Source organism: Hibiscus syriacus, unplaced genomic scaffold (genome assembly GCF_006381635.1).
Source record: "Hibiscus syriacus cultivar Baekdansim isolate YM2019G1 unplaced genomic scaffold, ASM638163v2 tig00111105_pilon, whole genome shotgun sequence".
Lineage (NCBI taxonomy): Eukaryota > Viridiplantae > Streptophyta > Magnoliopsida > Malvales > Malvaceae > Hibiscus > Hibiscus syriacus.
The window spans coordinates 2082330-2094802 of record NW_024062987.1 but is presented as its reverse complement, the minus strand read 5'-3'; the positions used below and the strand labels follow the sequence as shown (position 1 = coordinate 2094802).

Sequence of the window (12473 nt, the reverse complement as noted above, 5' to 3'; positions counted from 1 at the left end):
TAAAAGTGTAGTTGATTTATTTGATATTTATTAAACTCATTGTTTATGATCTGATTCTATTGTGAACCTGAGAAGGGCAATACTTTGTAAAATTCTTTCATTCTTCAATAAACAAAGGAGGAAAAAACATTTTCAAACAGGACAGTCTCAAATGAGAAAGGTCCTTGAAACAAGTTGATGCCTGTTCTACCTCTGTTATAGAAAAAGAATGAACGAGGCCATAATAATGAAGCACTTCACATTTTTAAAGGCAAGTGGTCCAAGAAGCCAGAAAGTCTGGAGAATTGAACTTGTGACACTCTCCTATGACATTATTAGCAGCTCATCAAGAAAGATTATCGCTTATCTCATGCTGAGGGCAATAAGCATTACCAGACATATTATTTTCCCCAACCATCAATTCATGTTCTCTAGAAGATTACATCATAGAGCCATGAACAAGTCACTACTTGCACTCTGGTTATACCGTGATGCTGGCTCAAGTCTTGATACATCATTGCTACTTCTTCTATGCTGATCATTTTCTTTGTCAAGATGATATCCATTATGTCCTTCAGAAGATTTCTGAATTTGAATTTGAGGACTTATGGCACAGAATAAGACATTGGAACAAAATCTACCCTTATAGGCCTTTTATATAGTGTAACATTGGTTACAGGATTCCAAAAGTTGAAGATGACCAGTTTTACTGTTAACTAAACTGTTCCATGATTCGAAAAGAGGGGAATATGTTAAAATAGCTGAAGAGACAGTCACTGTAGCAATCATTGCAAGGAAATGCACCAACAAAAATCGTCTAGCTCATCCTGATGATGCTTATTTCTTCCAGTAAGATTGGTACGCTGGATGCCACTGACAACAAGGTCGAATTCGACAAAACTACTCATCAATTGCTCCAACCGATCATCATTCAGTTCTTGCACATCTGTTTTCAAAAGTATGCCAAGACAGTAAAAGGCAACTTCTTCATCATTGATCCCAGAGAAAAGAGACAGGACATTGATACCACCATGGAACATGTCTCTATACAGATCCTCATGTATGATTTTTAGGGAAACCTATAAGCATTTCCACCTCATCAGGTTCAAGTAGAGTAACTTTATTCCTTCCAACCCATACCAGATTCCATTTTCAGCACTCATCAAGAACATACTTCTGGACACTCAAATGTGGCTCATCGTCATAAGCTTCAAGAGCCTTACAGATCCTTTCTGTCAATTTGGCACTTCTTGTACATGTTTGTAAACAATTCAACTTTGTTCTTGGATCCCAGGAAGGCCATCATTTCTTTGTCAATGAAAAAATATCATGTATAGTGCGTGGAGAAAACAAGATAAGAGGAAATCTGTTCTCAATTGGCAGATTATGAATATAGCCTATTTTCAGTGTAACAGCATGAAAATGCTTTGAATCTACAAATTCTGGCTCTACATCGAATAAATACTGTGATATTCCAGTCCAAACATTAACTGGAGCAAGTGCCATGTTCTCGTAGTAGAAATAGGGAGACCCAATAGCATCTTCTGGAAGTGTTCTTTGAGTTATTTGATCTGGTTTGGTATGAACCCCAAAACCAATCATTAGATTTGAAAGATGAATTTGCTCATAGTAGAAATAAGGAGACCCAATAGCATCTTCTGGAAGTGTTCTTTGAGTTATCTGATCTGGTTCAGTAGGAACCCCAGAACTAATCATTGAAATTGAAAGATGAACTGCATGATCGTCTTCATTAAGAAGCTTCTTTTCAAGCTTCCTCTACTTCTTCCTTTTCAAAAATCATAACACAAGTTTTGCCTTTGCTTGTAATTGGGGTCATTGTATAATGAATTCCTACCTTCTACTGGAAGAAGTACGTCAGCAGCCTTAGCCATTTTATCAGCACATATAAAATCTGTCAACTCTGTAATTGATGAATCTGGACCACATCTCTCCATGGCTATTGAACCCTCAGCCTCTGAGAATCCCATTTTTGTCAAGTATAACAGTTTACTCTCCTCATTAGAATCAGAATTCAGGATTTCCTCAATATCAGAAGAACTATCAATATTTGTGAAATTATCCTGAAAGATCACTTCATAATCAGATGAGTTGTTATCAGAATCAACATGTTGCATGGATGTGGATTTTTGATGAGCCTGTACCACTATATATGTATTCTTGCTATTGCATCAAATTACTGTCCACGTAAATTGGTTTCTCTCCCACAGAAAAGTATATTTCAGAGATGGCCTTCACTGAAAGATGATAAGCCACTGTGTTAGCCTGGAACAGATCACCAAGCTATTTATATTACTCTGTCTGACTAAATCCCTCCAGATACATAAAAAGGTCACCTCATTCAGAAGACACATATCTCGGACGTTTCTGTCATAATGATTGAGTATTTCTTAAGTTTGTGACAACATGAAGAGAATTTCTCCAGTTACTTGACAATACTACTGTTTATTGACACCATAATGAGAGTATTCAAGATAAATAGATTTGGGGCACGAATAAAGCTACAAATACCTACAACAGTTCATTGTCAAAATTGGACCTTGTGGGGATCATGACATTTCAGTCAAATAGACATTGAGAGTGAATCAGACAGATCTAGAGGGACATCTGGAGGGCCCATTTCAAACCAGAAATAGAATATTGGGGCATTTTGAAGGCTCACAACAATATGAATGTTTGGACATTCTTGGAGGCTCATCTCAACAAGAAGTAATGTTGAACACACTTTTAACATCTGTATCAGCAAATGTTGGGGCATTTTGAAGGAAAGATCTATATGGGGCATGCTGAAAACCCCTTTCAATCAGAATCAAGAATATTGATATATTTTGAACGTTTGTATTAGCAAATGTTGGGGCATATCAAAAGCCCATTTCAGACAGAAATGATTCACGTGGGACATTCTGAGGGCTCACGTCAGTATGAATATTTGGGCATTTTGAAAGCTCATATCAACAAGAAACAAATGTTGGGGTATGCTGAAAACCCATTTCAATCATAATCAGGAATATTGACGCGTTTTGAATATTCACGTCAACAAATGTTGGGGCATGCTGAAAGCCCATTTTAATCAGAAATTAGAATAACATTTTGAATATTCATATCAGCAAATGTTAGGGCATGCTGAAGGCCCACATCATCATGTGTCAAGATCATTGACTTGAACAAATATTTCCAATGAGATAGAAAGATATGAAGAATAAAAATGGTGAAACAATAACAGTCAATCTGACTACACATAATTGCTTCGTTTATCAGGCAGTTATATTAGGGTCCTGTTGTTGAACAAATATTTATTCAGCAAGTATGATTTCAAATACCCAATCTTCTTAAACCATGTGTCACATGACAGTGTGTTCTTTGTTAAGCTACATCATGGTTGCATGAATAAAGATGGTCCCTTTGTAGACCATTCGATCCAAGGATTAGTTCCTCGAGACCTCAAAATCTGAATTTGGCCTTTTGTGTGTCGGTGATAATTGAAAATATTTCTTTGAGATTCCTGTCAGTTAGTTTCAACCATACTGTTGAGGTTACGAAGCTATTTTTCACATCAGTTTTGTTTACTTGATGACATTGAAAAGAGAAGCTCATGTATATTATTCTTTCCCGGTGTTACTAGGGTTATCATTGCCAGCTAGACTGAACCGAGTTTTCATCTATTTGGTTTATCATGTGCGTTTCATCCCCATCATCAAGAATTCTACGGATATCTTTCCATACATGGCTCTTATAGTGGGTATGTTTCTAATTCCTACAACGCTCATTACAGAAGAAAACGTGATCAATATCATATTTACCCTTGCCTGAGACAATATCAAGATCAATTGGTATCTCTTATTCAATTCATCACTAGCATATCTTGCGAATTTGATCAACTTTTTGGTCACACCAGCATCTCATTTGTATTCCTATTGAGTTTTGTTCTCAAGTGGTCTTGTGATGTTATATGAAAGTTCCGAGCGCTACAAAAGAGCCTCACTGACCAGAAATCTGGGTAGGAACCGTAAGAAAGAATGAATGTGTTTTCAAATGTTTTACATCTGGACAGAAACCACAGGAAAAGATGAATGTATTGTCAAATGTTTTACGAACCAGTAATTATGGTGCTGAACCAATGTTGCAATCATATGGTTTCCATTTATTGATCCAAGATGAAGTCTGTCTTTTGCAACCCCAAGATTAGAAGTGAGATATGATGAAGATTTCTTTCCACAGAATGAGAGCTGAAATTTTAACAACAAGAAACTAGTGAAGCCAACTATGGTTGAACGACAGGTTGTTGTTAAGCATCTCGACATGATATGGTCCAAGTTGCCTTATTCGAGATCTGATTATATGTGGAGACATGAAAAAAATTTGGAATAAATCTTCCTTGTGATATGTTTCAAGAGTCAAATCAGAACAGACTCTACTCTCCTAATTAATCCCTGCTGAGTCAGGCATATCTACATCTACACTCTTCAAAGATGATAGATTCCCTTTTTAAAGATGACAGATTCTCTTTTCAAATATGAAAGCTTTATCGGATTTCTGCATAATTCCAAGCAAAGAAAGTTGGTTTTATCTAAGACAAAATGGGGCATCAAGGCCATAGTTCTGACTACGACAAGAGTTCCACAAATGAAACAATTCTTCTGAGACTTTCATGAAGCAAAGATACAAGTTGATCAGATTGTTCTTCAGAAATGCAAGCTTGATAGCATAAGTTGCTACACTGATATCCAGAAGCAACCCTGGCAATAAATGATGAAGTGGAGGAAAACTAAGTTCACCATTTTGAAGTCAAATGAAGATTGCATCAACATTCATGCATCATATTTAGACATTTGCAAAATAGGAGCATTTTCATCCATTTTATCCATATTGAATATTTGACAGGAATTTCAAAGATTTTAGCAAAGTTGAATCCATCATTCAATGGATTAACATTTCCAGGTCGAGTTCATAATGAGAAGAACTCATCTGAAGAAGGAACAAGAAGTTCATAATGAGAAGAACTTGTTCAACTTTTCTCTTGAATCCATCATTCAATGGATTAACAATTCAGGTCGAGTTCATAATGAGAAGAACTCATCTGAAGAAGGAAGAAGAAGTTCATAATGAGAAGAACTTGTTCAACTTTTCGCTTGAATTCATCATTCGATGGATCAGCATTACCAGGTCAAGTTCATAATGAGAAGAACTCATCTGAAGAAGGAAGAAAAAGTTCATAATGAGAAGAACTTGTTCAACTTTTCAGTTGAATTCATCATTCGATGGATCAACATTACCAGGTCAAGTTCATAATGAGAAGAACTCATCTGAAGAAGGAAGAAAAAGTTCATAATGAGAAGAATTTATTCAACCTTTTGTTTGAATTCATCATTTGATGGATCAACATTGCCAGGTAGAGTTCATAATGAGAAAAACTCGTCATCTGAAGAAGAAGAAATTCATGATGAGAAGAATTTGTTCAACTTTTTGTTTGAATTCATCATTCGATGGATCAACTTTTCCAGAGAAAGTTCATAATGAGAAGAACTCATCTGAAGAAGGAAGAAGAAGTTCATAATGAGAAGAATTCGTTCGACCTTTTGTTTGAATTCATCATTCGATGGATCAGCTTTTCCAGAGAAAGTTCATAATGAGAAGAACTCATCTGAAGAAGGAAGAAGAAGTTCATAATGAGAAGAATTTGTTCGACCTTTTGTTTGAATTCATCATTTGATGGATCAACATTGCCAGGTAGAGTTTATAATGAGAAGAACTCGTCAGCTGAAGAAGAAGAAATTCATAATGAGAAGAATTTGTTCAACTTTTTGTTTGAATTCATCATTCGATGGATCAACTTTTCCAGAAAGTTCATAATGATAAGAATTTATTTGAAGAGGAAGAAGAAGTTCATAATGAGAAAATTTTGTTCAACTTTTTTCATGACTCTATCATAGAATGAGATAGACCAGCATCAACTTTTCCAGAAAGTTCATAATGAGAAGAACTTATCTAAAGAGGAAGAAGAAGTTCATAATGAGAAGAACTTGTTCAACCCTTTTCCAAATTACATCACAGAAGGAGATATTATCATCCCCAACGGAAAGTTCATAATGAGAAGAACTCATATGAAGAAAGAGAAGAATTTATTCAACATCTTCATATTAATCAAGTGAATTCAAATGGATAAAAAAATATTATTATCTTTTCGTCTTTGCTCTATTCTTGTTAACACGGGAATGAGCAAAGAGGGGCAGCTGAAGATACTATTTTTTTCTCCATTTTCTATTATTATTTTTATTATTATTTTATATTATTATTATTATTATTATTATTATTATTTTATTTATTATTATTATTACAAACAGGCCAAGTCCGGCCCAACCCAGACGAGCCCAGTTACAAGAGACCAAGCCCAAACCCATCAGGAAACCCTAAAACCAATTTAAGGTTTCCATATCATCATCCAACCGCCTCAACATCACAGCCGTTGGATCTGAGAGATCTAATGGCCCACACTCATCCAGAACAAACCCTAGGGTAATGATACCCTAGGGATCACGCGGCCGCCGTTTGCCAGCCTCTACTACCACGCTGCCACAATGCCAACCGAAGGATCCATAAGGCCAAGCCACAGCCACACACGTTGCCCTCAACGGTGAGTCACCACTGGAAGTTCGGTGACTCACCGAACTCTACTCTTTTACCCGGTCCGAGACAAGCGCCGGTGATGGCTATAAAGCCACCACCGAACCTGCAAAGAAAAACAGAGGCAACCAACAACCACGACAACCAACAGAGAGTAACAAAAAAAGGGACCGAAAACAACAAAAGACAGAGAGCAAAAACAACACAAAACCGAGAACCAACACCAACAACAAACCAACAACGAAAAATAAATCGAGAGAGGAGAGAAACTTACCACGACCATCGGAGCCCTCCAAAACGTCGTCGAACCGTTAAAATACCGAAGGTATTATCTTTAGATCTAGGAAATACTATGGGGTTTTAGGAGAAAAGGATACCAGATTTGGCTTTAGGGTTAAAAGAGCTTTGATTTGACATGGTTTTGTAAATTCCGGCCACCGTTCACGGTGGCCAGCGGCGGTGGTCGGCACCGGAGCACGGTTGCCGGCCGGAACTTTAATCCCTCCGATGAGGGAAAATAGAGAGAGGTGAGAGAGGTGAGAGAGAGTTATAAAACTCTCTCTGTTAGAGAGAAAAAAAAAAGAAAAAATGGGAGAGCTGGCCCGAAGGGCCAGCCGTTTGGGACTTAAATAGCCCTCCTCGAACGACGCCGTTTTGGGGATGGGTCTGTCTGTAATTAATTAAAAGTTAAACCCTTTCCGCAACCATCCTAATTTGTAATCCTTACATTTTAGTCACTAAATCAATTTATAATCCTTTTAATTCAGTTCTTTAATTTTAATTTTATTTATTTTAGTCCTTTATATTAAATAATATATTTAGGATAAATAACATATTTAGTCCTTTAATTTTAATAATTAATATTTTAAACCCCGAACATCATATTTCAATTTATTTTAATTTGATATATGAATTTTATATAATTTTAGTTTAGTCACTAAATTAATAAATAAGAAGAATAGCATGTTTAGTCACTCAAATTTTAAATAATTAATTAGAATTAGGTATTTATTCTATTAAGTTACAATTTAGTCACTAATTTCAATTTTTATTTATATAGTTTTAATTTGTTCATTATATGTTAATTTTATATGTTTACTTTTAATTATTATTACTATTATTATTATTTAGCCATAAATATATATATTTTAAATATTTTATTTATTAAATCTTATTACTTTTAACTTATTTTAATCTTGTTTTAATATTTATTTATTTTTCAATATTAAGAAAGGACAGTCTTAAAACAACTGGATGTCCATTTTCTGATATTTTTAAATAAATTTTATAAATTATATATTAATTGTTTTAATTATTTATTTTTTAATATCGAAGAAAAGAGCTGTCTTAAGGTATCTAGAAGTCATTTTCTGATATTTCTAAATAAATAAATATTTTATTAATATATATTTTTCATAATTATAATTTTAAAATAATAGGATTATAAATTAAATATATTTTGAATTTTTAATTTCTAATAATAGAGACAATTTATAATTAAAAAGTACCAATTTTGGGCGTTGTAGGGGTGCTAATCCTTTCCTAAACGTAACCGAATCCCTTTTTATTTCTAAAAAGAATGAATTTTTGGTTAAAACGCAGATCAATTTATCTTTTAACTGATGTTTTCTTAAAAACTCTTTTAAAAGATAATTTTTTAGGTATTCGACCTACCTAACCCAAAAGGCCGATGGCGACTCTCAAATTATTTTAAACTATTTATTCACATCACATTTTCCCTTCAAATAAATATTTCGTGCCCGGACGAAAACCGGTTACAACAAGTTCAAAGAACATTGGAAACGTGGCTCGATTCATGAATCATAGTTGCTCTCCAAATGTTTTCTGGCAGGTAGCCACGCATGAACAAAACCATGAAGCTTTTCTCAATATCGCTTTCTTCACGAAGAAACACATTCCTCGGTTGACAGAGCTGACATATGATTATGATACTCAACCCTGCACGGATGAGACGGGAAGTAAGAATGCCGATCATGGAAAAAAGAAGTGCCTATGCGGATCCTCAAATTGCCGAGGTTATTTTTATTGAGACCTAGACTGCAACCTGTATTCTGTACACTAGAAAAAACTTTTGGCTTTTTTGAACAAGGTCTGGCCTCTGGCTCATTTTTGCTAATCATGTAATTTTATATGCATTTCATGTTTAGGCTTTGTAGCATTTTCTTATGTCGTTACAAACAGAGCTGACGACGAATGCGAACACGGGATGATGATGTTCTTTTGGTAGGAAATTCACTGTATTTTTCCTGTTTGAAAGCAGACGAGCACCGGGGACGGAATTGCTCCTTGTAAGGATTTTCCCTCTCTTTTTGGAGTGTATTGAGCAGACCCAAAGACACTCTTGGCTTTTGGTTTTCAATTTTTTATTCGTTAAGAGGGACGGGAAAGTAATTAAAACAAGGGAGGCCTAATTATGAATTACATCCTCCTATTTTATAAAAACTAAAAAAAAAGCAAGTCAAGTAGCAACGTAAAACGAAATACATGAGATTTCCGTACGAGTTGAGCAATAAATAATTAAACTGGGGAAATTCTAACAATGGGGTTTGCTCTCTTTTTTGTTTTATTTCTTGTATGTGTTGTTTAAAGCTCATTTTGGAAGAAAAATTGTATTACGGGTTTTATTAATCGAAATAAATGAAATTTATATTTTGATGATGAATGTTGTTTCCACATTTTTTTTATTTACCGAATTTGAAAATTAAATAAGTTGTAGATAGATAAGGACTTTTTCCTTTATAAAAAAATGACAAGTTTTGGGGATGTTTTTAATAGTAAAAATGAAAAATAAAAAATCATATTCATTAAAACAGAAAATTTTAAAAAAAATTACCGATTTGAAACTCTTAAACAATTGGAAGTATTGTCATATTGATTAAGTTAACAAGAAAAGATACTAAGATATCCAACCTGAAACACAACTACAAGAAACCAAGTTAACAAGCGTACTAAATCCATCACATGTCACTAGCAAACACCATTCTTACGTTGTTAGCTCCATTATAGCCGAAACAATATCCCCATCGGCAGCCTTGAGTGCCTTCACAGCCTTCGGTCCGGAAACTCCCGCTTGTGTCATCACCAAGTCAATGTCCTTTGGCTCAACATCCGTCTCATCTACTTCTTCATCGTCCTGAGCGAGGGTTGACGACGACTCAGGTTTCGAGACTACGTGGCTAAGGTCAGGTTTCCAAAGATAACATAGGTGTCTGACGCGGGGCTCTTGAAAGCATCCGGCTTTGAAATGATAAATAAGATTTGAATACAACGGTAAAATCAGTTATCATCTAGTAACAGACAAGGCAAGGAAGTAATGAATGGTTTAACAATATGGAAAGGGGACCTACATTTTTGCTCTTCTTGACGGTGACTCGGCGAACACCTGGAATTGGTTTCATCCCGAGATTCAACATAGCTTTGCGACTCTTCTTTTCACTTCTGCTTTGCTTTGACCTACCAGTTCCTTCTCCATCAGGATGTCCTGACAGAACATGGTAAATATTATGTGTAGCAACTACAAATGAAATTGCCACACTGCATGCAAAGAATGAATTAAATACTTTATGCATTGACAATTTAATATTGTCATCAATGAACATGAGAAGATATCTAAATTCACCAAAATAACGATTCATATCAGTGGCACTAATATAATATGATCCAAATGCAGGAACGTAATTGACCAGATCCAAGTTAAAAGAGTACAAGCTTGATCTGAAACTCGGGCAAAATTCAAGATTTGATAAACTGAAACCAAATATTAAAATACCAAAATTGAGCTAAATCCACTACTCGGAGATCAACTAGACTAGGAAGTGAAGTTGGTGCACAATCCCAAAATCAAGCTCCAGTTAAACCTGCAAAGAGGGACAATCTCATCCTCGATATCACGAGTCCAAAGCGACCACTCCATTTGAACTGCTGTGATGGGCTGAACTGCATGTGCCCTCCGTATCATATCAGGACTAGATTCGGGTAATCCAATGTATTTGATCTTTCCTTCAACAATTTTCTTAAGTTCACCCATCTGCATTTTTCCAAGAAAAAAGGGTGGGTTTTATACGCTCTACCAGCAAATGTAGAAGAGAATAAATCAATTTCTCAACTGCATAGCGTAAGGATGAAGAGATTCACTCACGGTTTCTTCTATAGGTACCGAAGTGTCCACCCGATGCTGATAATAGAGATCAATGTAATCGACATCAAGACGCTTCAAGCTTGCGTCACAGCACTACCGTACGTACTCGGGGCTACCTTTCACAGTCATGCCAGTAGATGTCATCCCCACTATACCGAACTTAGTCGCCAATTGAATTTTCTCCCTTGGTAATTGTTTTAAGGCCTGCAAGTTGAATACACTTTTCAGTTCACTGTATGTAAACTACAAATTCTTGATTATGTTATATCACATGCTATTAACAAGAAGACACAAAACATGCCAAATGCAAACCGTTCTATGTTACTTCGACTCGGGTGTGAGTGTCGGACATGGCTCTGTTTCTAATACGGATTTTTTTGGAGGATCCGCAGGATCTCATCCGAATTTGTCTGGATCATGGGATTCCGAAAAGATTACTTCAAGAAAAATAAAGAGTCCGAATAATATCGGAAAGGTTTTGAGTAACCTTATTACTATGTTGGTTGTTCATGCTCCACCTTGGTTGTTTAGATGACTGTACTGTAGCAGTATACTGCTCCTTTTGGGTAATAATATTCTTTTATTTATCCAAAAAAAAAAAAAAACTTCATCCTCGGAGAGAGGTGAGTTGTAGATTCCAGTTAAACCCATGCATCCGAAACCCAACTTCGAAACCTGCTTCAGGAAAAGCAGAAAACTGAGATGAACATGTTCCAGTTGATGTAAGAACAAATAAGTTCGAAAGTCAACATATTTTAGATATTTTCTTTGTCTTTTCCATCCACGAACTAATTCCGTACTCCCTCAAATTTTGAAGCTTTACACCCCCTAAATTGACACCCCATAAACCTTCATCCCTGCTCTTATCCCCGAACTGCAACTTCCATTATAAAAAAGGGGTTTTAGGGTAGTCGCCTTTTGATAAAGCTAACAGATTTGAAATATTATCCGTTGGATCAAAATCTGTAATTTCTCAAATGTGACACAAATCTCAAATATCCATTTCGGAGTTCTACTAATATTATGCTAGAAAGTTCAAAACTTTCGCAAGCATTACAATGGTATTTTTTTTTAATCAGAATCAATTTCGATCCACGGAGAACATATATAAGATTGGGTTTTCAGAGCAAGAATCCAACTAAACAGCAGCAAGATTTTCAGACAAAAACTGAAATTAGTGTCCACAAATGAGAATAAAAAAAGTTACCTCAAGTCCTTGGCTACCCAGTTTCAATCTGGGAATCTGTACCAAGTTTTCTAGTAAAGCCATGTCTGAATAATCTCTGCTCCAACTTCTGTTTTGTTTTTTTTTCTGGTTCCAAAGTGTTCCTAAATTGAGAATTTGGTTGGGAATGGAAGTAGTTGAGATGGCTGGTAGTTGGGAAAATGTTGATGGGTGAAATTAAATATAAAATGGCAATCTGAAGAAAAATACAAAATGAAAATAACAACAGAAGCAGAAAAAATGCAGTAGCCGGAAATCGAACCCGAGTCTGTACCGAGGCAAAGTACCATTCCCTAAATGTATATTATAATATAGTTTTCTATTATTAAAGAATCCTAATTATGTTTTTGAAAATGTAGGAAGACAATAAAATATAAGAAATATAGCTTCTATTTTCCTTTTATTTATATTTATTTCAAAATTAGTTTTATTATGTTTATGCCTCTTACGACATATTTAGTGATAACAAGA

The 12473-nt window shown here is 35.3% G+C and overlaps 1 long non-coding RNA gene across 1 annotated transcript; it reads right to left on the bottom strand.

Annotated features, from left to right (window-relative positions):
• Window positions 1-10473: 10473 nt before the first annotated feature.
• LOC120153686 lies at window positions 10474-12163 on the bottom strand. The gene is made up of 3 exons (XR_005518813.1): window positions 11985-12163; window positions 10778-11452; window positions 10474-10666 (listed from the first exon to the last, which is right to left on the bottom strand). It is a non-coding gene; the product is annotated as an uncharacterized LOC120153686 (long non-coding RNA).
• Between the last annotated feature and the right edge of the window lie 310 nt (window positions 12164-12473).